The sequence below is a fragment of the Bombina bombina genome, chromosome 2 (assembly GCF_027579735.1).
Source record: "Bombina bombina isolate aBomBom1 chromosome 2, aBomBom1.pri, whole genome shotgun sequence".
In the NCBI taxonomy this organism is placed as follows: domain Eukaryota; kingdom Metazoa; phylum Chordata; class Amphibia; order Anura; family Bombinatoridae; genus Bombina; species Bombina bombina.
This window is the reverse complement of record NC_069500.1, coordinates 1,142,992,485-1,143,020,346: the sequence shown is the minus strand read 5'-3', so window position 1 is coordinate 1,143,020,346 and position 27,862 is coordinate 1,142,992,485. Positions and strand designations below refer to the sequence as shown.

Here is a 27,862-nt window from a genome sequence, read left to right as displayed (position 1 = left end):
TCCTTTCATTTGTAGGAATGTATATATGAGTGTATGTTATGACTGGTTTTACTATTACTGGAAGACTAATAATATAATATTATTTAACTGTTTTTATTTGTGTTTTACAGCGTGATAAAAAAAAAAAGAATTATGGCATCAGTGGGTCCAGGCAAAAAGAAAATCAGAAAAAAGAAAATTAAAAATGTATCAAAACATGATTTACCTGAGGTGGAAGATAGTGTTGGTCTCTTAATTCCAGGTGACTGAAAAAATCTTTATCAGATTCTTAACTGAGCTGTTGCACATATTTTTTTATTAGTTCATAGTTTGCATTTACGTTGTGCTTAGTTTTTGTTTATTCAGAAGCCGAACACCTGTACCATAATCTTGACTGTTTTCTGTTTTTTTTACTCTTATGGTCTGTATGTCTAGTACCAAAGTTTGCTTCTTACTGTGACATTCGCCTGATTTCTGTTTTTTACACGTTCTATTGGTTGTCTCTTGATCCATTGAGCTTAAACGGAAAGGGACAGTAAACACCAAAAATGTTATTGTTTAAAAAGATAGATAATCCCTTTATTTATCATTCCCCAGTTTTGCATAACCAAGACAGTTATATTAATATACTCTTTACCTATGTGCTTATCTTGTATCTAAGCTTCTACAGACTGCCTCAGATCTTTTGACAGACTTGCATTTTAGGCAATTAGTGCGGACTCTTAAAGGACCAGTTCACTCAGGAGCTGCAATTGCTTAGCTGCAATAACATGCTTTTACAAAATAAAATCGATGCATAAACATGAAATTAGCAACATAAAAACATATTTTTTTTACATTTTTAGTTTGCACCCTAGCCATGGCTTTCAACACTCCTGGAACTCCCAGATAAAAGGGCTGGGCAACAAAGATTCTTAGCACGTCCCTTGACCAATCAATTTTAGCTATTTTATTCTATGCAAATGATGTCATATACATGGTAATCAGGAATGCTGATACTATTAACACTGCTCCGATTAGCAGTTATATACATAAGGCATATTTAGTCATCATGCTTTTGCTGAGGATTTGTAAATGAAGCAGTTTCAGATATTTATGTGAGCAATCAGAAAGCAAGCACAAACATAAACCCTCAGATGATCCCTGTTTGTAATGTAAATGAAACCTTTGTCATTGTATTGTAGATTTCAGACACCGCCCACAGGTTATCCTTCATAGCCGTCACATAAGGCATATAGCCTTCTGAGATGCATTCTGTGCTTCCTCGCTTTGGAATGTAGATGTTACATACAGGTCAGTGTCAAGAGACTGTTTTGCGTCTGGAATTTGTTTTTCACGTACAGTCTTGACACTGACCTGTATGTCATAGCTAGATTCCACAGCGATAAAGCACAGAATGCATCTCAGGAGGATATATGCTTTACGTTAGGGCTATGAGGGATAACATGTGGGCTGTGATGGAAATTCACAATACAATACTGAAGGTTTCATTCACATTACTAACAAGGATCATCTGAGGGTTTATGAGTGCTCTCCGTGTCCACACTTTCAATTACCTCATCAGAGGGTGGGTCACAACTACAAAGCAACTTAGGGATAAACAGGCTATATGCACGTATTAAATTGGCAATACAGGGTATAGACAAGCCTGTTGAGAATCGTTATATAAAAAATATATATCTTTATAAAGAAAAAAATGTGTATTTATTCTTTCAGACTGGCATACTTAATTAATTGAGTGCTTTCAATTAAAAATAAACTATTTTTTGGGTGAACTGTCCCTTTAAATAACTTCACAGGCATGAGCACAGTTATCTATATGGCACACATGAACTAGCTCCCTCTAGTTGTGAAAAACTGTCAAATGCGTTCATATAAGAGGCGGCCTTCAAGGGCTTAGAAATTAGCATATGAGCCTACCTAGGTCTAGCATTCAACTAAGAAAACCAAGAGAACAAAGCAAATTTGATGATAAAAGTAATTTGAAAAGTTGTTTAAATACTGTACATGCCCTATATGAATCATGAAAGTTTAATTTGGACTTTACTGTCCCTTTAAATAAAGCAAAATAAAGAAAGAGCCTAAAGCTAGTTCTGCTCCATTGTATGCTCTGATTTTTCTAGAGACCATGGGGGGTAGTTATCAAGCCGTCTACTTTACCTGCCTTCGCCGGTTCAATACGCCCGCCTAAGCTCGCCTACCATCGCCGCCGCGGACCTGCAAAATTTCGCCTAAGTGATCAAAAAAGCTGTCAAAAAGCTGTGCACCAAGTACGGGGCGATGAGCAGCGGACTGTGAGAGTCATTACTCATCCGATCTCGCTGCTCTTCGGCTTTTTGACAGCTTTATTGCTAGCCTGTCACTAAACACCCACACTAACTACACTGTTCTACCCCCTATACCGGCGCCCCCGGAGCCCCCCACAACTAAATAAAGTTATTAACCCCTAAACCGCCGCCCCTAGACCCCGCCGCAACTCTTATAAATGTATTAACCCCTAAACCGCCACTCCCGGACACCGCCGCCACCTACATTATACCTAGTAACCCCTATCCTGCCCCCCCCCTATACCGCCGCCCTCTATAATAAAGTTATTAACCCCTATCCTGCTGATCCCGGACCTCACCGCAACTAAATAAATAGTTTAACCCCTAAACCGCCGCTCCCGGACCCCGCCGCAACCTATATTAAACTTATTAACCCCTAATCTGCCCCCCCTACACCGTCACCACCTATAATAAATTTATTAACCCCTATCCTGCCCCCCCCCACACCGCCGCCACTGTAATAAAATTATTAACCCCTAAACCTAAGTCTAACACTAACCCTAACACCCCCTAACTTAAATATTAATTAAATAAATCTAAATAATATTTCTCTTATTAACTAACTTAATCCTATTTAAAACTAAATACTTACCTTTAAAATAAACCCTAATATAGCTACAATATAAATAATAATTATATTGTAGCTATCTTAGGATTTATTTTTATTTTACAGGCAACTTTCAATTTATTTTAACTAGGTACAATAGCTATTAAATAGTTATTAACTATTTAATAGCTACCTAGTAAAATAAAGAGAAATTAACCTGTAAAATAAAAACTAACCTAAGTTACAATTACACCTAACACTACACTATACTTTAATAAATTATTTCTATTTAAAACTAAATACTTACCTGTAAAATAAACCCTAAGATAGCTACAATATAATTAATAATTACATTGTAGCTATTTTAGGATTTATATTTATTTTACAGGTAACTTTGTATTTATTTTAGCTAGTTAGAATAGTTATTAAATAGTTATTAACTATTTAATAACTACCTAGCTAAAAGAAATACAAAATTACCTGTAAAATAAATCCTAACCTAAGTTACAATTAAACCTAACACTACACTATCATTAAATTAATTAAATAAATTACCTACAAATAACTACAATTAAATTAAATTAAATTAAATAAACTAACTAAAGTACAAAAAATAAAAAAAGCTAAGTTACAAAAAATAAAAAAAATAAGTTACAAACATTTCAAAAATATTAAAACAATTTTAAGCTACTTACACCTAATCTAAGCCCCCTAATAAAATAACAAAGCCCCCCAAAATAAAAAAATTCCCTACCCTATTCTAAATTAAAAAGTTCAAAGCTCTTTTACCTTATCAGCCCTTAAAAGGGCCTTTTGCGGGGCATGCCCCAAAGAAAACAGCTCTTTTGTCTGTAAAAGAAAAATACAACCCCCCCAACATTAAAACCCACCACCCACATACCCCTAATCTAACCCAAACCCCCCTTAAAAAACCTAACACTACCCCCCTGAAGATCATCCTACCTTGAGTCATCTTCAGCCAGCCGACCATCGATGGAACCGAAGAGGAGATCCGGAGCGGCAGAAGTCATCATCCAAGGGGCGCTGAAGAAATCTTCCATCCGATAGAAGTCATCATCCAGGCGGCGCTAAAGAAGTCTTCCATCCCGGCGATGTCATCTTCCAAGCGGCGTCTTCAATCTTCATCCATCCGGAGCGGAGCGGAGCCATCTTCAGACGAGCCAACGCGGAGCCATCCTCTTCTTCCCGACGACTACCGACGAATGGATATTCCTTTAAGGGACGTCATCCAAGATGGCGTCCCTTCAATTCCGATTGGCTGATAGGATTCTATCAGCCAATCAGAATTAAGGTAGGAAAAATCTGATTGGCTTATTGAATCAGCCAATCAGATTCAAGTTCAATCCTATTGGCTGATCCAATCAGCCAATCAGATTGAGCTCGCATTCTATTGGCTGTTCCGATCAGCCAATAGAATGCGAGCTCAATCTGATTGGCTGATTGGATCAGCCAATCGGATTGAACTTCAATCTGACATATATTATAGTTGCGGCGGGGACCGGGAGCGGCGGTTTAGGGGTTAACATATTTATTATAGCTTGCGGTGGGCTCCGGGAGCGGCGGTTTAGGGGTTAAACAGTTTATTAGAGTGGGAATCAATGGGATGTCTGGCAGCAACGAACATGAACTTTCGCTATGGTCAGACTCCCATTGATTCCTATGGGATCTGCCGCCTCCAGGGCGGCGGTTTGAAAACCAGGTACGCTGGGCCGGAAAAGTGCTGAGCGTACCTGCTAGTTTTTTGATAACTAGCAAAAGTAGTCAGATTGTGCTGCACTTGTGTGCGGAACATCTGTAGTGACATAAGAATCGATCTATGTCGGACTGAGTCCGGCGGATCGAAGCTTACGTCACAAAATTCTACTTTTGCCGGTATCTAGGGCTTGATAACTAAGGCGAATCAGCCTCGCCACAAATACGCTGCGGAATTCCAGCGTATTTGAGGTTGACGGCTTGATAACTACCCCCCCCATGGGGCCGATTTATCAAATGTCAGGCGGACATGATTCAATGTAGCGAATCATGTCCACCCGACATCACTAAATGCCGAAAGCATACTCTGTCGGCATTTAACATTGCTTAAGCATTTCTCCTGCAATGCTGCCCCCTGCACATTCGAGGCCAATTGGCCGCTAGCAGGGGGTGTCAATCCAGATCGGATCAGATCGGGATGATTGCAGTCTGCCACCTCAGAGGTGGTGGACGAGTTAAGGAGCAGCGGTCATATGACTGTTGCGTCTTAACTCCTGTTTCCGGCGAGCCAGAAGGCTTGCGCGGAATAAGCATCATCTGCTGCTTGATAAATCGGCCCCCATATTTTCAGAAGTATATATAAACTGGAATCTGTTCACAGGAGGGATACTAAAATGATACATGATCTCCAAAATAAAATGTACAAAGAAAGACAAAATTACCTCAGTATGGGATCTAAAGTTTAACATTGCAAAGTGCATAATTATGTATTTAGGAAAGAAAAATCCAAACTTAGTTATAGACTTAATGACATTTTACTGAAGTTCCAAAGAGGAACGAGACTTGGGAATTATTATTTCAGATGATTTAAAATTTAGTAAACAATGTAGTATTGCAGAGAGTAAGGCCAGTAGAATGCTTGGTTGCATTAAAAGAGATATTTGCAGCAGAAATAGTAAAGTTATTATGCCACTTTACAGATCACTAGGTCATATCTGCAGAAGGATATAAACTAACTGGAATCAGTTCAAAGGAGGGCTACTAAAATGGTACATGGTATAAAAAAATAAAACTTACTAGGAAAGGCTTAATGACCTAAATATGTATAGCTTAGAGAAGAGAAGGGAAAGAGGCGATATGATAGTAACTTTGAGGTATATTAAAGGGCTTAATAAAGCTGAGGCTGTGAGTATTTTTCATAAAGAGAAAAATTCAATAACAAGGGGTCATGACTCATGATATCAAGCTAAAGGGTAGTAGGTTCAGGAGTAATTTGCGGAAGCACTTCTTCACAAAAAGGGTGGTTGATTCTTGGAATACGTGTCCATTAGAGGTGGTAAAGGCCAAACACTGTAGGGGACTTCAATAATGCTTGGGATAAGCATAAAGCTATGCTACCCTAGAGCCTTTTATGCTTTTAGGAAACTCTGGGCAGACTTTTTGGGCTTATTGGTTTTTAATTGCCATCAAAATCTATATTTGTTAATATACAACATAGAGAGAATGGAGAGAGATGATGGGATCAAAACTTTTAATTATATTGGGCCAGATTACGAGTGAGGCTCTATTTATCACTCCCGCTCGCTCGCTAACTTTGCTAGAAGTAAACTTTTTGTGTTTGTCAGGAAGCGCTCGTATTACAAGTTCAAAGTAAAAAGTTTTTGCTCGCATGCTAACCCAACGCGTGCAAAAAGCCGAAGTTAGAATACTGTGCGCATGTTAACGTATTTCCACATAGAAGTCAATGGTGCAAAAAAAGGGGGGGAAACACCTTACTCACGCGCAAACCCTATCTCATATTCTCAAGTGCACTAACCCTACAGGAAAATATGAATATTTCACATTCCAATGTTCTTCACATAGCAGAATATGCTTTTTTTATTTATTAGTACATATTTCTACATATATCTGATGGTATTTTGGTACAATATATATCTATATAGGCCACGCCCACCGCATAACGTCATCACGCCATCCGCTCCAGCACTCGCAAGTAGCCGGCTTTAAACTTGTGAAACAGCTGATTGAGGATCAAGCGTGGTGGTATTTATACAAAACTTTGTGTTTTTATCTACTGCATGTACTTTGCATACAGATTGTTTTATTTGATTTGGGGACTGTATAAGGACAAAAGGATTTACCGGAATCTGTGAGTGGAGTCTTTGTGACACGGTTGTAGTAAGACACATACACCGGACCTCCAGACTGAGTAGGCTGCATTTGAGAGCTGCAGTAATCTTGCCTTAAGAGACCCATGAGCTGTTCCCCAGTGCGTTAACCATACCTCATATGTTTGAGGTTCAACTTTGTGAGTGTGAAATTGTGTCATTAAATAAAACCTGTTTGTAACTTACTTATTGCACTTAGAGGGGTTGCGTCCTGTTTCTTTTCTTTTTCATTTCCAATATATATCTATACCTATATATTTATATATATATATATATATATATATATATATATATATATATATAATTGTATATAGGTATAGATATACAAATAGATATATAAGAATATTTATTTATAAATACATAGAACATATTCTGCTATGTGTAGAATATTGGAATATGAAACATTTATAGTAAATACATAGTTAAAACCTTAATTAAATATGAATATTGCATAAATATGCTTTTACATATATTCCTCTACTTGACTGCAAGGGGCTCTGAGACACACACACACACATATATATATAAATATATATATATATATATATATATATATATATATATATATATATATATATATATATATATATATATATATATATATGTCAATGTGAGTGTACATATGTATTTATGTGTTTATATGTGTATATATGTCTAGAAATAAATATATACATATAAATACATACATACATATGTCTGTGTGTGTGTGAGAGAGGGGAGTTGTACATTCAACTTTTAATACATGTGCTACATGCGACACGCGCAAACAGCCGCAATAAACCTGATATCGGTCATATGTAACTGTTAGCGCGCCAGTAGTAATTTGGCCCCTTATGGGCAATGTTTCCTCTAATTGTTTTGAGCAGTGTGGGCAAAATGTTTTACCTGTGCAATTTTTATCCAAGTGACTAAAATGTATGTGCACTATCCTTGAGTGTAGTCAAACTCTCTCACACACACCCCGAGTGACATAAATACTCCCCCCTCTCTCTTTCTCTCTCACACACACAGACATACACACTCCCCTCTCTCTCACACACAAACAAACACGCTCCCACTCTATCACACACACACACAGACATTCATAATCCCCCTCTCGCACACACACAGACATACAAACTCCCCTCTCTCTTTCACACACACACCATGTCTCTCTCACACACACATACACACTCCCTCTCTCACACACAAAGACATAAACACTCCCCCCCTTCTCTCTCTCTCTCTCTCTCTCTCTCTCTCGCTCACTCACACACACACACACACTCCCCTCTCTCTCACACACACACAGACATATACACTTCCCCTCTCTCACACACACACAGACATACACATTCCCCTCTCTCTCACACACACACAGATATACAGTACACACTCCCCTCTCTCTCTCTCTCTCTCTCTCTCTCACACACACACACACACATAAACATAAACACTCCCCTTTATCACACACACAGACATACTTGTCATGAGATGCAGGACACAGCATAGAAGGTACAACACTATTTTTTTGCAGAGCATAGAAGTTAGCAGACTGCAAAACACATCAGCCTTAATAACTGCGACATAGACTATAACGACTATAGGCGACACCCCCATCCGGAGACGTCACACTCCCACTGTCATTACATCTTCCCATTTTTCAAAGAATAAAGCATACTTTTTACATACATACAACAAATAACAAGGTATACAAGAAGCATACTTTTTTTTTAGTGTACAACAAATAACAAGGTGTGAGAGAATATATATGAACAACAAGAAATACAATCCTGTCTTGGACATCAGGGTAGACTACCCTAGTCCACAGTGACCATGGGATTATTCTGCCGATTCTTCTGGTCACTGCTCTAACTACAGTGTTAATCCCGGTAGCGGGCAGGAAGTTTCACCACTTTTCCACTTGACGTCATTTTACATGAACTATCCTCTGATACAGAAGAAGGTGATTGAGAGTCTGCAGGAAACACAGAAGTATCCCCGCTGTGGTCTCGCTGTGAGGAAGTCATCCCTCTTAAAACAGGGGATCCCACCGGCTATGGTTCTGAAGCATCCAGTCCCAAACTCTCAGGTACTGGCTGAAGATGTCTTCTATTTCGACGTGTGACTGTCCCTCCTTCAGTAAGGACTACATAAGACCTTGGTTCTGGAGAGTGTCCTATTACAGTGGCTGGCGTCTTCCATTTCTTCTCATTATCCAGTTTGACTCTAACATTCTGGCCCACATTCAAGTCCTGTAAGGGCCTCACAGAGTGTTTTCTGTCATAGAAGAACCAGTAGCCCCTTTTCGCCTCTTCATCCCAGGGGGCTGGCTGGAAGACACCCACAGAGGGTAGAGTGGCGTCCTAACATCAACTGTGCTGGGCTAAAACCTGTGGCTTGGATAAGAATCGCCCTATAGGACAAGAGAGCTAGGTACAGCTCAGATTGCTTCAAAATGAACTTGGTTGTTTGAACTGCCCTTTCGGCCATTCCATTGGCATGCGGGTAATGCGGACCTGGCGTAGAATGGATGAAATCATATTCACTGCTGAAAGATCTGAACTCCTTGGAAGCAAACTGCATTCCATTATCACTCACTAGCTCCATCAGTATGCCCCACCGGGCGAACAAGCTTTTGAGACGAGTGATGACGGCCAGACTGGTGGTTTCATTCAGGGGTGCAATCTCCAAATACCTGGAATAATAGTTGATCACAACCAGGTACTTCTTCCCATGGAGTTCACACAAATCTGCGGCTATCTTCTGCCATGGGACTGAAGGCAGTGGGGTAGAAATTAAGGGCTCTCTTTTCTGAGAAGGCCGGCATTCCCGGCAAAAGGCACATTTTGACACGTGGCTTGCAATGTTGGTACTGATCCCAGCCCACCATACCGCCATAACTGCCCTTTCTCTGCAATTTGTAATGCCCAAGTGGCCATCGTGAATCCTGCTTAACATCTCCTGCCGCATGCTAACAGGGATAACAACGCGGTCTTGGAACAGCAATAAACTGTCCAGCTCTGTGAGCTGTTACCTCTTAGACTGGTAAGAGCTCAAAAACATCCAGGCTGTCCGGCTCTCGGGCCAACCACGCTTTATATACTTGACAACTTCTTGAAGATCTGTATCCAAACGTGTCTCCTTTCTTATTTGCTCCAGCTTTTTTGACGAGATGGCTTTAGATTCCAGACCTGAATCCACGTACAATTTCACATCTAATTCAGTTGAAGATCCTTCAGCAGCAGCCAGTGGGAGCCTGGAAAGTGTATCTGCCACTACCAGTTGTTTCCTCTGCACATGCACTGCCTGAATGTTGAACCTGAGTAGCCTCATCAGAAGTCTCTGGCATCTTAGACGTGTCTTGTCAATATCATAGGAATTTATTAGAGGGACTAGTGGTTTATGGTCAGTTTCCAGACAAAATTTCTCCAAACCCACTTGGTAACATTGGAAGCGCTCACAGGCCCAAACTGCAGCCAGGCACTCTTTCTCAATGTAGGCGTCTTTCAATTCGGCAGCCGTCAGTGTATGGGAACAGTAGGCAATAGGCTGTAGTTTGTTCTCATTCAGCTACAGGAGAGTGGCCCCTAACCCATAACTGCTTGCATAAGCACTAACCACAATCATTTTAGAAGGGTCCTAGAACCACAACACTGGGGCAGACCCTAGCAGTGACTTGACCTGTATACAAGCTTTTTCTTGTGGAAGTCCACAGACCCGCAACATCTTTTTTCAACAACTCAGTGATAGGGTGTAGTACTGTGGATAAATCTGGGAACCTGCCAACATAATTCACAAGGCCCAATATTTGTCTCAGCTTGTGTACATCAGAAGGACTTTTCATCTGTTCAATAGGAAGGATTTTATCAGGGTCCGGCTTGATGCCTACTCCATTGATGAAATGCCCAAAATAACATAACTCAGATTTTTTAAAATGGCATTTCTGTATTTAATTTCAGCCTGGACTCTCTAATGGTCTGCAGCACACAGCTCAATTGCTGATCATGTTCTTCCAGTGTAGACACATACACTAAAATGTCATCCATGACGTGGTCCCTTAGGAGGGAACGCATATCTCTTTGAAACATTTCAGGAGCAGAGGATATCCTGAAGGGGAGTCTGCAGAAGCAAAACTGACCTACCAATGTAATGAAGGTAGTCAGTTTGTGGCACTTTAGGTCTAGAGGTATCTGCCAGAAGCCAACGGAAGCATCCAATGTAGAGAAGAACTTCGCCCCAGCCATTTTCGGGGCTATGTCTCCAAGAGTTGGCAGCACGTTTCTCTCTCTTTTCACCACCTCATTCAGCCGTTTCAAGTCTACGCAGATGTGTACCTTCCTGTTCTTTTTCGCAACAGGCACAATGGGGGCACACCAGTCAGTTGCTTTGACAACCTCTTCAATAACTCCCATTTTCTACACAAATGGAAAGAGTCCACAGCTGCATTTATTACTTTTGGGAAATTCAAAACCTGGCCACCAGGAGGAGGCAAAGACACCCCAGTAAAAAACTTAAATACCTCCCCCACGTCCCTCATCCCCCAGTCATTCTTTGCCTTTTGTCCCAGGAGGTTGGCAGAGAAGTGTCAGAAGTTTTTCGACAGTCTCTTATGGAGGGTAGTACTCTTCGGCATGGACCTGGAGTTTTAAGTAGTCCTGTCAGCCTCTCAGTGGGAGCATGGGTGAAAGTTAGAGTCCGGAGATGCAGGGAGAGTCTTTCTGTGAAACCATCTCAACTCATATTAACAGCTCCATAAGCAATCAGCGTTGACGAGTTTCGCTGCCTGCTTTTTTCTCTCAAGTCCATGGCAGAAGCGACGCTACTATCTGTCACACAAGAAGGGCCGTGTTCCTGTTCCACGGCATAGATTCCGGTAAGATTGTTTCATTTTACTTTTATCATGGATGTATTGTAATTACAACTGTTTATCCGAGAGGGGCTACAACCTTTCGGGGATAACTTTAACATAGGGTCTCAGTGAGACTCCATTTTGTATCTTGGAATAAAGGGTTAATATCTCCTGAGGTGGGGTTATTGAACAGGGGGGTTTATAATCATGTTTGTTATGTGTTTCTGTCTGCTACTGTGTAGTGTTGCTTTGGCTCATGGCTATTTTGGAACATAACGGCCTATGTCTAGTGACGCGGCCTTTACGGTCGGGCGCGCTTTTGCATGGACTGCACGGTTTACCTTGTAACCGGGCGTGGCCCCATTTTGGCTCTTCATTTCCTCATTCCTGACCATGTGGCGACAGAGAAATCCTGATCCACTGGTGTATGGTCCCCTGGAGGTGGTGAGTGCCCTAGCCATTGGGGGTTTAAGGTCCATTTTTTATTCAATATCCAAGTTATGGAGGATTCTGATTTTTTGGAGACGTATGTCTCTGATTCAGACTCTACTTCTTGTGAAGAATATGAATTGGCCCGGGTGATACATGCCCATCAGTTTTGTTCCGAATGCCGCTTTAGAACGCTCTGTTCCTCGGGATTGGGGAATCAGGTGCCTACTGAGCCATCCGCCTCTGGAGATTTTATTTCCCATGAGGCGAGTTCCCTACCACCAACTCTTACTACACATGCAGGTAACCCAAATGCTACTTATCCTTCTATGGAGTGTGGCCTGTTCTCACCGGAGGTTACGACATGGTTCGGCATTGCCATATCTTTGGCGCTGGTGCATCTGCACCTCCCATTAACCAGGGCTCGTCAGGCATGGGATCACCTGGTCCAGTTCAGCCCTCTGGGGGAGCAACTGCCCCTGAGGCCTCAGGGGGTCAACTTTCGGGACGAGTGTTTTCTTTTGTCCTGACGGAGGTATGTTGCGTTGTTTGTTATAAACTGGCATGCCTTCGTGTTCTACTGAGGCACCTTTTGGTGTTGCTGGAGCATCCCACTCTTAATGGGTCTGGGGATTCTCAGTCTTAATTTTTGACTGGCTTGCTTGCATAGACATAAGGGGATGAAGTAATCTTTTTTTTTTTTTTTTTTTTTTTTTTTTTAATATAATACAAAAAGGTTTTAATAAAAAGTTAATCACAGAAAAAATGATGGTGTTTAGGTTCCCTTTAAAAGGAACTCTCATATGGACCATATTGGGATTTTTTTTGCTATTTTTATTTTTTTATTATTTTTTGTTGAGGATATACATGAAAATATAGGTATACAATGTATATACAGTATATATAACATAGTAGTATATATAATAAGTTGTACAGGCATGAAAAAAATAATTAAAACTTACAATGAGAATTTGAGAAATAATTTGCTATTATCCTCTTTTTTGTTGTTGTATCCCTTCATATAACAATAAAAGACCACTCATGGGTCCATTGAACAGTATAGAAAGAAACATAAAGGCATTATGTCAATTAACAGTTACATAAAATTATATTATTTATTGCTTCTTAAATGATTATGGACATTCTTATCAAAATTATATAGAAAAAGACCAGAACTGGATATCTAACTAATATAGCAAAACAGTACCAGGCAAGCATACCTTTCTAGAAAGAGTAGAAGTCTTATAGGAAAACAGAAAAGGCAAGTCCAATGGTGCCACAACCAGGTAGTAAGTAGGTTTTAGCAATTGAGAGAAAAAATAAATAAATAAGTATGATCCAATTCGCTAATGTAACGTTGTATAATAGTTATCATTAAGTCTGGTTATGGTGTTGGTGCCATCTAGTGGCCAAAAAGAGAATCAAACTTAATAGCAAATAAATGAATATAGGCTCTCCGATGTTTAATAGGAGGGAAGTAGGGTGCTTAAATGCTCAAATAAAATAAAAATAAGATCTTGTTAGACTTGTAACCAATTGAAAAGGTATGCTAATTTATCTAAAGTGTGGCAAATATTGATTAGATAGAAAATCTCCTTATTCTATAAAACAGATAAAGACCTTATATATGTACCATAATATTCTGCCCCTACTTGTGGTCCCGACATTACACTACATATTCTTACATTATGGGATCATGACCTGGAGATGCATCTAATATTTTAATGGTAGTCTTAAATAAATTATTTTTCATTGCAAATAAAAAGCCTGCAGTAGAGGAAAATTCAAGTAATAATACTACCTTAAACAGTCTAACAAATAGAACATAAACAGTAAAACACTCTCTACAAGCATAATATACGACTAACAAACAGTATTAACTGTATATAAGTTACCGTCCAGGTACAAAAAGATTATGAGGGCACAGTGTTGATTTATGCTGCCGTGTTATTAACCCATGCCTTCTCTATTGGCTGTCTGCTTGTTAGAATGCATTGAGTCAAAAACAATGGGAGAAACTATGTGAAGAGTGTTGCGTGCTGTGGTAGTTTTACTGTTAAGTCCCAAGAAAGAAGCGTCTAATCCCTTCTCCCAGTATTCTTGGGGTACGTAGGTTGAGCTCGCCATTAGGTCAAGTGGTATTCCTGAGTGTTGAAGGTGCCGTATCTGTACGAATGCTGCCAAGTTTAGCGGTTCAAGCAGTGCTGAACATGTGTGGCTCTCAGCAGGGTGTATGTTCTGCGGGAGAGAGGCGATGATCATCTGATCCTTGCTGTCTAAGTATGCCATGGAGCTTATGAGAGGAAGGGTTAGTTTCTCCCTGTTGGAAGAGACAGGAGCGTTCCTATACGGCAACCATTGAGTGTATGATTTTATTTTAGTCACGCTGGGGCCCTTCAGCGCAGCCTGTGATTTAAAGTCAGCCAGGACCATCTCTCTGCCGTACAAGGCATACTTGTCATCAAGTGGTGCTTTGGTTAATTCTCGATCTTCCAGCTGAGACGAGAGACCTTGAACCAAAGAAAGCTTGTGCTCCTTTGTTATTCCCTTCTGGTCGCTATCGTTGTTTGTAAGATCCTGTCCTGAGTCTTTTACATTCATTTGATTTATTGATGGTATAATGTTCTTCAAGTGGTCTAGAGGCATTGCTTTTTGGTAAATTTTGAGAAGCATGTTCTCCAGTTTAGCAAAACGTCGATCCAGATCCTGTGCCAGATCTTTCTCCCATGCAGTTGCCATTTTGGGATGGTCTTATGGTCAGTACTGTTCGTGCTGTTGTAATGTTAGTAGCTATGTGCTGCTCCTTGTGATGTTGCTAAGAAGGTCAGTAAGGCAGATACCTGCTGCCGGCACTGATAACCCGGTGAGTCGGGGGGGGGGGGGGAAATGTTACCTATGATTAGGCCGCCGCCCTAGGTCTTCCTCCTCTGAACTGTGGCCCTGATTTCATATAAACAGCAACCCAAAGTGGAAATATAGCCACCTTTTGCTAGTTAACTATTGTTTGTTAAATTATGTAAATAGGTTACCTGTTAATTGCGCTAAAATCGGCGGATTAAAGATGATTCTTTCAGAGCTTACAGTGAATACGTCCTGTCAGGTACGCGGTACAGACACGCCCCCGGACCATATTCGAAGTAATCTTTTTATATGTAGCAAAAAATCCAAGAAATGTTCCAGCCGACCAGAGTGTATAGATAAATAAAAAGTGAACTTTATTAGGACCAATTAAAAATATATACAAAAATAGGCAGACTCCTGTGAAACAGTGGGAGTTAGAAAAAGGTCTGACCGGTTTCAGCCAAGTAGGCTGTAGTCATAGACGTGTTGCACCTATGCAGGTGCAATCTATTTAAAACTCTTAACTCCTCCCCAAGGAGGTGATAAAAGAAAAGGAGACAAACACCCACTGTTTAACCCCTTAAAGGTAATGTATGAAATAGTACCTAGATATGTAGACAGACTTCTTTGGGCATAAACATTATGTAAAAAATGACATGTGAAAAATGACAAATAGTTATGCATGAACCAATAGTATAACAATATAACAGTCTAAAAAGTAGCCACCCCGATTTACACGAAAACAACAATAAATAAATAAAGTGTATCCAAATAATATAATAACAAATTATATATAATAGAAAAAACACCTCATATTATATGTTTAAGGTTAAAGGAGAAAGTTGCTGCTTGACTGTCATTTAAGCATACCAATGTGTTTGATGCACTAAAGGGCGCCCTTGTTGAAATTGTTAGATCTAACTATTGCATATACAGAATGTCAAAGTCGCTTCAGACTATATTATGAGAACTTAAAATAGGAAATGCATAATGATCGTGATAATATCTAAATATTACTTGTAGGTAAAAAGTAACCAAATGGATATACTAACAAGTTAAAAAAGGACTTAACATTATGGAAATATATAGATTCTAGGGTCTACAATAAGCTATTAATAAATGGCCTGAAGAATAACCTGTATGTAACCAGGAGAAATCGACCAATTATATTTATCAAGGCTGAAAAGGAGACCAGAATAGAAAAAAGAGTCAAAATGAAGACCTATGGGTGTGTATGCGAGGAATGTAAAGGGCATCTGAAAATTCTAAAGGAAATTTGCAATATATTGCAAATTCACTATTAATGTTGCCAGTAATTAATAATATCGAATTCCGAGTTGAATCCTCTCGGTAGCAGGCATCCGAGTTTATGGATCCAATAGATTTCCTGTCGGCACAAAATACGAAATTTGTCACCTCCCCTAGGGGGTCTGACAATCTGCTCGATTGCCTGCCACCTAAAGGATCCAACCTGGCCCTGGTGTATCTCCAAGAAGTGTTTAGCGAGGGCTGACACTGCTCTTTCATGTGAGATGTGGGCTAAATGCTCTTTGATGCGTGTCCCTACCTCTCTGGTGGTTCTACCCACATACTGCCTTTGGCACAGGGTACACTCTATGAGGTATACCACAAATTTACTTCCACATTTGACGCAGCCCCTGGTCTCAAAAGATTCTGCCCCAGAGGCTGACGTAAAATGAGTAGCTACTCTGATATGGTTACAAGACCCACAGGACCTCTTTCCACACCGGAACGTGCCCTTGAAGTGTAGCCAAGAACTCCTGCTTGGTTCTTCTCTCAGTAAACTGGGAGACAGCAAATTTCCCAAAGTCAAATTTCTCCTGTAGACAAAATTACAGCCATCTTTAATAACATTGCGTAATGATTTGTCTCCCCGCGAAATAGGGATGTTCTTCCTGATTATATTACAGACCTGATGGTATTGATTAGAGTAAGCTGTAATGAGGGTGGGAGCATTACGTGTCTTAATTTCTGTATTAACTGGGCTAGAAGTCCTATGGAATAGCCCTGGTCGATCCATCCGGTCAACCTCTTGTCGTGCCCTCCTAATGAGTTTGACAGGATATTGCCTATCCCGTAGGCGCTTATCCAATTCCTTACTTTCTCTATCGCAGTCCCCTCCCCGGGAACAATTTCGTTTGACACGCATAAACTGGCCCTTAGCAATGCCTCTAAAGACATGTTTAGGGTGGCTGCTTTTAGCGTGCAGTAATGTGTTGCCGGAGATAGGCTTGCGATAGAGTGAAGATGTAATTTTATGGGTGTCAGGTTCACCCGTCAGGGTTACATCCAAGTAATTCATGGTCTTTTGGTGCCACTGGTAGGTGAATCTCAGACCCACTTCATTAGAATTCAACTGGTCCACCAATTCCTTTGCTTGTATCTCACTTGAGGACCAGATGATCAATAGGTCATCTATGAACCTCAGATATTTTTTGATGGACCCAGTGAATCTATTCCCTCCTCCATAGACGTGGAACCGCTCCCACCACCCCATAAAGAGGTAAAGAGCCAGAGTTAACTGATGAAGAGAGGTTTGCCTCTAGTTTTGAATCAGATGGTTACTCTGGCTCCGAGGGGGATGAGGGAACCCCTACTTACCAAGCATGTGCAGCAATAAATATAACGGGTGATAAACCAACTAGAGGTATACTAAAGGAACATGCAAACTCAGGGGCTATTCCCAAAAGGGGGAGGCGCCAGAGAAGAGGTAACAATCACTACCATATGTCTACCAACCCCCAGGGCACTGAAGATAGCTCTGACAACACACAGCAGGTTTTTCAGTTGGGCCCGAGACGACCCAGGGGAGGGGGACGGGGCAACAGACAGAAATCAGCCACTGGGGACTTTCAACAACAGAGATACCAGTTGAGGGAGAACAGGGGAGCTCCACGACACAGGTACCAATGATACAGACCCCAATGATGGATAATTCAGTTATAAATCTATCTACCTATAACCTAACTCCTCTCGAAAGGAGAGTATTGAGCTATGGGCTGGGATTTGTTCCCTCTAGGAATTTTGATTTGTTTCAGACAATTCTTGATGTAAATAGATTAGTGAGGGATCTAACCCTGAGAAAATTCTTTCCAGAAACTGAGACTGACACATCATTACCTATCATTGATCCATCAGCTGTGAATTTGAGCTCTGATGTTGACAACATGTCTTTTGTTGATATTTGTGCACTCACTAATCTGGAGGATCTATCAGGGAATATAGATCATATACCCAAAGACACGATAGGCCAACATAAACTAAAATCTGCATCAAATTTTTATCCCTTACATATTAGGGGTAAAAGTCTTGAGGTATTTCACAAAAGAGTCATGGAGGATCTCACTACTCTTTCCAAGACTAATACTAACCATAACTCAAATTTGACTAGAAGGGAAAGGGAGGCCATTACCAACCTACAAAAAAATATCAACATTGTCATTCGGCAATCTGATAAAGGTGGTAGTGTTGTTGTGATGGACAGGGATGCCTACGTGGCGGAAGCCTTGAGACAATTGGGTGATAACGAGGCCTATTCCATCCTACCCAGAGACCCCACCACCTCTTTTGGGCGGATCTTGAGGGACCTCCTGGATGATGGTTTGGAGATGGGCATCATTGACAGACATACTTTTGACTGTTTGTCAGTTGATAATCCGGTGATGCCCATCTTTCACCACTTCCCGAAGGTCCACAAGAGTCTCGAAAATGTCCAGGGACGACCCATTGTGGCAGGTATAGGCTCTCTAGTGGAGCCACTGTCTAAATGGGTCGATAATTTCCTGCAACCACTGGTACGCAGATTACCAAGTTACGTACGGGACACTGCTCATGCCCTATCTAAATTGGAACAAACTACATGGGAGCCAAATTACAGCTGGATAACTATTGACGTGGTGGCTTTATACTCCAGTATCCCCCACGAATTTGGACTCCAGGCTGTAGAATTCTTTCTGGATATGTGCACTGACCTGGATTCTCAACACAAAGATTTTGTTTTGAGGGTCATCAGGTTCCTGTTACAACATAATTTTTTCAAGTTTTCTGATACTTTCTATCTCCAGAGACGTGGAACCGCTATGGGGGCGAAATTCGCCCCCTCCTATGCCAACCTCTTTATGGGGTGGTGGGAGCGGTTCCACGTCTATGGAGGAGGGAATAGATTCACTGGGTCCATCAAAAAATATCTGAGGTTCATAGATGACCTATTGATCATCTGGTCCTCAAGTGAGATACAAGCAAAGGAATTGGTGGACCAGTTGAATTCTAATGAAGTGGGTCTGAGATTCACCTACCAGTGGCACCAAAAGACCATGAATTACTTGGATGTAACCCTGACGGGTGAACCTGACACCCATAAAATTACATCTTCACTCTATCGCAAGCCTATCTCCGGCAACACATTACTGCACGCTAAAAGCAGCCACCCTAAACATGTCTTTAGAGGCATTGCTAAGGGCCAGTTTATGCGTGTCAAACGAAATTGTTCCCGGGGAGGGGACTGCGATAGAGAAAGTAAGGAATTGGATAAGCGCCTACGGGATAGGCAATATCCTGTCAAACTCATTAGGAGGGCACGACAAGAGGTTGACCGGATGGATCGACCAGGGCTATTCCATAGGACTTCTAGCCCAGTTAATACAGAAATTAAGACACGTAATGCTCCCACCCTCATTACAGCTTACTCTAATCAATACCATCAGGTCTGTAATATAATCAGGAAGAACATCCCTATTTTGCGGGGAGACAAATCATTACGCAATGTTATTAAAGATGGCTGTAATTTTGTCTACAGGAGAAATTTGACTTTGGGAAATTTGCTGTCTCCCAGTTTACTGAGAGAAGAACCAAGCAGGAGTTCTTGGCTACACTTCAAGGGCACGTTCCGGTGTGGAAAGAGGTCCTGTGGGTCTTGTAACCATATCAGAGTAGCTACTCATTTTACGTCAGCCTCTGGGGCAGAATCTTTTGAGACCAGGGGCTGCGTCAAATGTGGAAGTAAATTTGTGGTATACCTCATAGAGTGTACCCTGTGCCAAAGGCAGTATGTGGGTAGAACCACCAGAGAGGTAGGGACACGCATCAAAGAGCATTTAGCCCACATCTCACATGAAAGAGCAGTGTCAGCCCTCGCTAAACACTTCTTGGAGATACACCAGGGCCAGGTTGGATCCTTTAGGTGGCAGGCAATCGAGCAGATTGTCAGACCCCCTAGGGGAGGTGACAAATTTCGTATTTTGTGCCGACAGGAAATCTATTGGATCCATAAACTCGGATGCCTGCTACCGAGAGGATTCAACTCGGAATTCGATATTATTAATTACTGGCAACATTAATAGTGAATTTGCAATATATTGCAAATTTCCTTTAGAATTTTCAGATGCCCTTTACATTCCTCGCATACACACCCATAGGTCTTCATTTTGACTCTTTTTTCTATTCTGGTCTCCTTTTCAGCCTTGATAAATATAATTGGTCGATTTCTCCTGGTTACATACAGGTTATTCTTCAGGCCATTTATTAATAGCTTATTGTAGACCCTAGAATCTATATATTTCCATAATGTTAAGTCCTTTTTTAACTTGTTAGTATATCCATTTGGTTACTTTTTACCTACAAGTAATATTTAGATATTATCACGATCATTATGCATTTCCTATTTTAAGTTCTCATAATATAGTCTGAAGCGACTTTGACATTCTGTATATGCAATAGTTAGATCTAACAATTTCAACAAGGGCGCCCTTTAGTGCATCAAACACATTGGTATGCTTAAATGACAGTCAAGCAGCAACTTTCTCCTTTAACCTTAAACATATAATATGAGGTGTTTTTTCTATTATATATAATTTGTTATTATATTATTTGGATACACTTTATTTATTTATTGTTGTTTTCGTGTAAATCGGGGTGGCTACTTTTTAGACTGTTATATTGTTATACTATTGGTTCATGCATAACTATTTGTCATTTTTCACATGTCATTTTTTACATAATGTTTATGCCCAAAGAAGTCTGTCTACATATCTAGGTACTATTTCATACATTACCTTTAAGGGGTTAAACAGTGGGTGTTTGTCTCCTTTTCTTTTATCACCTCCTTGGGGAGGAGTTAAGAGTTTTAAATAGATTGCACCTGCATAGGTGCAACACGTCTATGACTACAGCCTACTTGGCTGAAACCGGTCAGACCTTTTTCTAACTCCCACTGTTTCACAGGAGTCTGCCTATTTTTGTATATATTTTTAATTGGTCCTAATAAAGTTCACTTTTTATTTATCTATACACTCTGGTCGGCTGGAACATTTCTTGGATTTTTTGCTACATTTTACTTGGAGTACTGGGACTCCAATCCACATTTACTGTTCACAGCGACATTGGATCCCCCTGCCGGGTGACGTCACGCCTGAAGGAGGAGCTGAGCAGCGTGCGAGTGTGGAGACCAGCTGAGCAAAGTTAGAGCTGGGAACACGAATACTACTATGGCGACCTACATCGGGATGTGCAGCAGGATGTTTTAAACGGACGAACCAAGCGGACATACCTAGGGCAGTGAGTAATTACAGTTTGCATTCTATTATGGTTTGGGACTTATTTCTCACATAACGGGTTCTCCAGTTACATATGAGCCCTGTTATTTTGTATGAACGTTACCCCACCTAGCATCTGTACCCTACCCTAACGCACTGACTGAACATCTGCCTGCTTACTAGACCTGTTTCTCCACAGCTCAGGCTTGCCACTGCACTTGTATCATTCATTAGAAAGAGAGCAACAGGTCTGTTGTTATGGTAAACACAGGCATCTGATTATGCAGGACCTGGCTTTCCTGACAAAAACGCCTTTATCTGTTACCATCTAACCATCATATATCCGGTTGGCTCTACTTTCTTTTTTGCTTGGCAGCAACAGCAAATGGCTTGGGTTACGACATAAGCACAATAGTGATATTATCCCTTCTATACTTATACTAACTCTGCATATTGCGCCAGTAATAGCGGTCTCCACTCACGCTAGCTCACTCTGCTACTTTTGTTTGCATCATTTGTTTGTTCTCTGTTTCTCATAATCTTTTTATAGTCTTTGTTATTTGTGTATCCTTTTCCAGTTCTGAGCTTGGACGTCTCAGACCCTTGTTGGGCTGGTCCTGCGGGTCTGTCCGTTCTTCCTGGGCGATAACCTACGGGTTGCCTTATCTTTTATTTAAAGGGACAGTATACACTCATTTTCATATAACTGCATGTAATAGACACTACTATAAATAATAAGATGCACAGATACTGATATAAAAATCCAGTATAAAACTGTTTAAAAACTTACTTAGAAGCTCTCATTTTAGCCCTGTTGAAAAGGTAGCTGGAAAGCCCACTGCAAGTGGGAAATATCAGACACTCCCCCCTCCCCCTTCTTTTGCATATGAAAAGACCCTTTACACAAACAGGAGCATGCTGGAGAAGGTAGCTGACGGTATTCACATAAAACTTTGGGGCTTGGTTAGGAGTCTGAAAATCAGAGCAATGTTATTTAAAAATAAGCAAAACTAAACATTTAAAAAAAAAAACTTCATGGGCTTTATAAATAGATTATCTACAAAACATTTATGCAAAGAAAAAATTAGTGTATAATGTCCCTTTAAATCTGGTGAGGATGATTTTTACTTGAAAAGCTCATGTTGTTATGGATGTTTCTTTTGGGATCTTTCTTCTCTGGAATTGATACTCGCGATTTTGTGGTCTCACTGTTTACTTTTACAAAAGTTTGTTCAAGAGTGAGGACGTACTAGTCCTATGTTCTGTCTGACTGTTCTTTATCCCTCCATCTCGGGGGAGACTCTATGTGGCCTTGACAGTGCTGCAGTCCTTGGTTTCAGGCTGGTCCTGACAGGGTACAAATCCTTCTGTCTTTGAGGTCTAGTTCAGACACGTGGCGCCTTTTTACGTCTATCTGGTCCGGTGAGGGTGACTAGTGATCCCAATATGACTTGTGTTGTTTACTTGTTATTTTACAAGTTTCAACTAGCATCCTGAGAGGACTTGATGGTCCGTGGTTTCTTAGGGGCATGGGGGATTGGTTCAGTCCTCATTCGCCTTTCAATCTAGTGGGCCGGGACTCCATTGAGATCCGCGGCGACATCCTCAGTCTTTTCCGATTTCTCTGGGAACTAGAGTGTTCCTTCCCATTGTAGTTTGGAGGCTTGGAGGATTTAGGTCTTTCATACCGCCGTTCTTAGGGTTTTGCCTTTCATGGTCTCTTTGAAAGTGTCCTTTTTAGGACTTGTTCCTTTCAGAGGTTCTCTTCCTTTTGGTCGAGACTTTCTGGACTTCTTCCGGTTTTTCTGGCAGCTTTGGCCGCTTAATTAGGAAGTGAAGGCCATGAGGCTTTATCTTTCTTCGGGAGTTAGTTGTCTCCATATCAGGGGCGATAGGAGGTTTTGTCTCTTTTTCCTACCTTTTTGCTTAGGGGATGTTTTTCTGCCGGGGTTTGGGATACTTTGCATTCTTCTCCCTTGGGTGTGGTCCTCTGGAACATTAATCTGAAAGGATTATGAAGACTAGCCTCTCTCTTCTACTCTCTCTTTGGGGTGGCTCTGTTCTCATTCTCATTTCCCTTTTTGTTGCCCTTGGGGCCTTTGGGCTCTAGAGAAATTGTGTGACTTTGTCACGGCCTAGCACCTTGTTGGGGGCGGGGTGTTGACCTCCGGCTAAAGGTGTTTTCTTCCCTTTGGGCTGGGAATTATGAGTGAGTTTTGTACCCATTCTCCGGGTTCCCTGGTTATCATCCCCTGTGAGGTCTGATTGCTTCAGACGGGGTTTCTTGTGCTCCCTGGGGGTGTCATTCATTCTACGATGATTCTGGATCCAGAGTCCTTGTCTTGGATCCTTCTTGGATGTCTGGAGACTTATGATCCTGTGGACTGGTTCGGGACTATCCAGTTTTTTCAGGGACCCTATGTTGCGACATAGGGGCTATCTCATGGGCTTGCAAGCAGGAAGGTCAAAGTTCACATCCACCTTCGGGTATTGGTTATACACTTTAAGGCCTGACTTGTCCTTCACACGGAGTGTGCTCCTCTTCATGGGGAGTTTTTTCTCTGCTGGGTCAACAGTAGTGTCTGAATGATTTTTTCATTCGCTCCGTGTTTTGATCATACTATAGCTTCATGCCTTGTGGACATGTACGCTGTTCTTATCTGTGCCCTTCCCTTTTGAGGGGATAGTTTGTCTTCCTTATGAGCTGGGATTTCCTCTCTCTGGAGGGTCGTTGTCCTGCCCTGTGTGTAGGAGGTTGGATCAGGTGGCTTATTTCTGTAAGGGGCAGCATCTGCTGCTTTGTGGGCTCTGTTCCACCTGTTGGAAATTGATCTCTCTATGTAGAGACTGTCTAAGAGAGTTGTGACAGGTCTTCCTACTGCTCTATTGCACTTTTCTCTGTTCCAGGTCCTAGGGGGTTCTCCTTGGGAGTGCCTTATTTTGGAGGAGCGGTTTGATTTTGCACCCAAGCTCTGTTGGGGTGGGTGAGTCCTCCCTTTTTTCTTTCCATTCCCTGGGGGCTGGTGGTTGGGGTCTTTCTGTCCCCCCTGTCTATCAGGCATGTCTGTCGCTTGGGCTGGTCCAGTGTTGGAGTAGGATCTGAGATCTGTTGCTCTGCTATTTTATCCTCGGAGCATTTGAGGTACGGTAAGCCTCTTTGAGGTTTCTCCTTTCTCTACATTCAAGATTTGTGGGAAGGACTGGCGGCTCTTAGATAGCCTGCGACGTTATCCGCTGGTTAGTGGATACTTAGCAATCTGAAGGATCCTATCTTTAGCTGTTTTCTACTTGCCCTGCAAGTATTTAAGTTTTAGAGTAATTTTTAGATGACTGCAGTGTGCAGTGTTTTTGCTTCAGTTGTTTTTGGTCAGACCTATCTGAGCTTGCTGCACAAGGTTTCTATTCTGAATATTTCGGTATTCTGAGCTACCTTTTTGTGACTTGGGGACCTTTGTCTTCAATTACTTTCTAGGGTGCAGTTGCACTGTGTTAGGGGAAGATCCTCTCTCTGTTTCAGACTCCCGGTCTTATCCCGTGGTTTCTTTATTTCTGGGGTCTGGGCGTTGCCTCCCCTTGTTTCTATGAGACTGGTGTGTGGTATTTCACTAATTTTGTTTCACTTAAAGCTCAGGTAATTTACACTAAAAATATTTCACTAGCAGTGAAATACAAAAATAAATATTTTTCATAGAATTATTCAAATTATTGACTTTAAAAGGCTTAGTTTACAATTTAAAAAGCACAAAAACAATCCCTGTGAAATAATAACTTTGGATAAATAGGTAATGAATATGTGTGTGTGTGTGTGGGCTGTGGTGTGTGTGTGTGTGGGCTGTGGTGTGTGTGTGTGTGGGCTGTGGCGTGTGTGTGTGTGGGCTGTGGTGTGTGTGTGTGTGGGCTGTGGTGTGTGTGTGTGTGGAATGTGGTGTGTGTGTGTGTGGGCTGTGGTGTGTGTGCATGGGCTGTGGTGTGTGTGTGTGTGGGCTGTGGTGTGTGTGGGTGTGTGCGTGTGTGTGGGCTGTGGTGTGTGTGTATGGGCTGTGGTGTGTGCGTGTGTGTGTGGGCTGTGGCCGTTCCTGTTTCTACGTCACACACAACAGCTGCACCAACTTCTGGAGCCTCGTAACCTAACTACCTTCACCGGATTCAGAACAGCCTATTTCCAGCGTTCCTGAGCTGTATCAACGGATCTTTCTGGCTCAGCATTCTGGATCCTATACGAAGCTATTCTGCTTACTCCACATCTCTCTCCAGTCAGCTGTTGAATCGGAACTCTCCTAACCAACGCAGGGTGCCATTCTGATAACCGCAAGTAAACTGCTAATTCCTCATTGTAGTTTTAACTTATACTACTGTGATATACTTAAGCTGAACTGCCATCTCTTCACCTTATTTGAGTTTCAATCATACTTAAACTTGTCTTGACATAGCTTATGCACAGTTATTATTTGTTTGTGTCATACTAACTATAGCAACTGAAACTACTCTGCTGTTTTCATCTCCTAACACACTATGGCCTAGATTTAGAGTTCGGCGGTAAAAGGGCTGTTAACGCTCCGCGGGTTTTTTTCTGGCCGCACCATAAATTTAACTCTGGTATCGAGAGTTCAAACAAATGCTGCGTTAGGCTCCAAAAAAGGAGCGTAGAGCATTTTTACCGCAAATGCAACTCTCGATACCAGAGTTGCTTACGGACGCGGCCGGCCTCCAAAACGTGCTCGTGCACGATTCTCCCATAGGAAACAATGGGGCTGTTTGAGCTGAAAAAAAACCTAACACCTGCAAAAAAGCAGCGTTCAGCTCCTAACGCAGCCCCATTGTTTCCTATGGGGAAACACTTCCTACGTCTGCACCTAACACCCTAACATGTACCCCGAGTCTAAACACCCCTACCCTTACACTTATTAACCCCTAATCTGCCGCCCCCGCTATCGCTGACCCCTGCATTACACTTTTAACCCCTAATCTTCCGCTCCGTAAAACGCCGCCACCTACGTTATCCCTATGTACCCCTAATCTGCTGCCCTAACATCGCCGACCCCTATGTTATATTTATTAACCCCTAATCTGCCCCCCACAACGTCGCCTCCACCTGCCTACACTTATTAACCCCTAATCTGCCGAGCGGACCTGAGCGCTACTATAATAAAGTTATTAACCCCTAATCCGCCTCACTAACCCTATCATAAATAGTATTAACCCCTAATCTGCCCTCCCTAAAATCGCCGACACCTACCTTCAATTATTAACCCCTAATCTGCCGACCGGAGCTCACCGCTATTCTAATAAATGTATTAACCCCTAAAGCTAAGTCTAACCCTAACACTAACACCCCCCTAAGTTAAATATAATTTTTATCTAACGAAATAAATTAACTCTTATTAAATAACTTATTACTATTTAAAGCTAAATACTTACCTGTAAAATAAATCCTAATATAGCTACAATATAAATTATAATTATATTATAGCTATTTTAGGATTAATATTTATTTTACAGGCAACTTTGTATTTATTTTAACCAGGTACAATAGCTATTAAATAGTTAAGAACTATTTAATAGTTACCTAGTTAAAATAATTACAAATTTACCTGTAAAATAAATCCTAACCTAAGATATAATTAAACCTAACACTACCCTATCAATAAAATAATTAAATAAACTACCTACAATTACCTACAATTAACCTAACACTACACTATCAATAAATTAATTAAACACAATTGCTACAAATAAATACAATTAAATAAACTATCTAAAGTACAAAAAATAAAAAAGAACTAAGTTACAGAAAATAAAAAAATATTTACAAACATAAGAAAAATATTACAACAATTTTAAACTAATTACACCTACTCTAAGCCCCCTAATAAAATAACAAAGCCCCCAAAATAAAAAATTCCCTACCCTATTCTAAATTAAAAAAGTTACAAGCTCTTTTACCTTACCAGCCCTGAACAGGGCCCTTTGCGGGGCATGCCCCAAGAATTTCAGCTCTTTTGCCTGTAAAAAAAAACATACAATACCCCCCCCCCCCAACATTACAACCCACCACCCACATACCCCTAATCTAACCCAAACCCCCCTTAAATAAACCTAACACTAAGCCCCTGAAGATCTTCCTACCTTGTCTTCACCATCCAGGTATCACCGATCCGTCCTGGCTCCAAGATCTTCATCCAACCCAAGGGGGGGTTGGCGATCCATAATCCGGTGCTGAAGAGGTCCAGAAGAGGCTCCAAAGTCTTCCTCCTATCCGGCAAGAAGAGGACATCCGGACCGGCAAACATCTTCTCCAAGCGGCATCTTCGATCTTCTTCCATCCGGTGCGGAGCGGGTCCATCTTGAAGCAGGCGACGCGGATCCATCCTCTTCTTCCGATGTCTCCCGACTAATGACGGTTCCTTTAAGGGACGTCATCCAAGATGGCGTCCCTCGAATTCCGATTGGCTGATAGGATTCTATCAGCCAATCGG

At 41.3% G+C, this 27,862-nt stretch overlaps 1 protein-coding gene across 1 annotated transcript in view; it reads left to right on the top strand.

The window, feature by feature from the left end:
- Positions 1-218: 218 nt before the first annotated feature.
- Positions 219-27,862, top strand: part of LOC128647449 (probable ATP-dependent RNA helicase DDX60) — a 1,088,706-nt gene continuing 1,061,062 nt past the window's right edge. Inside the window, exon 1 of the mRNA XM_053700235.1 lies at positions 219-241. The gene's annotated coding sequence lies outside the window, so the exon portion shown is untranslated. The remainder of the gene's footprint in view (positions 242-27,862) is intronic.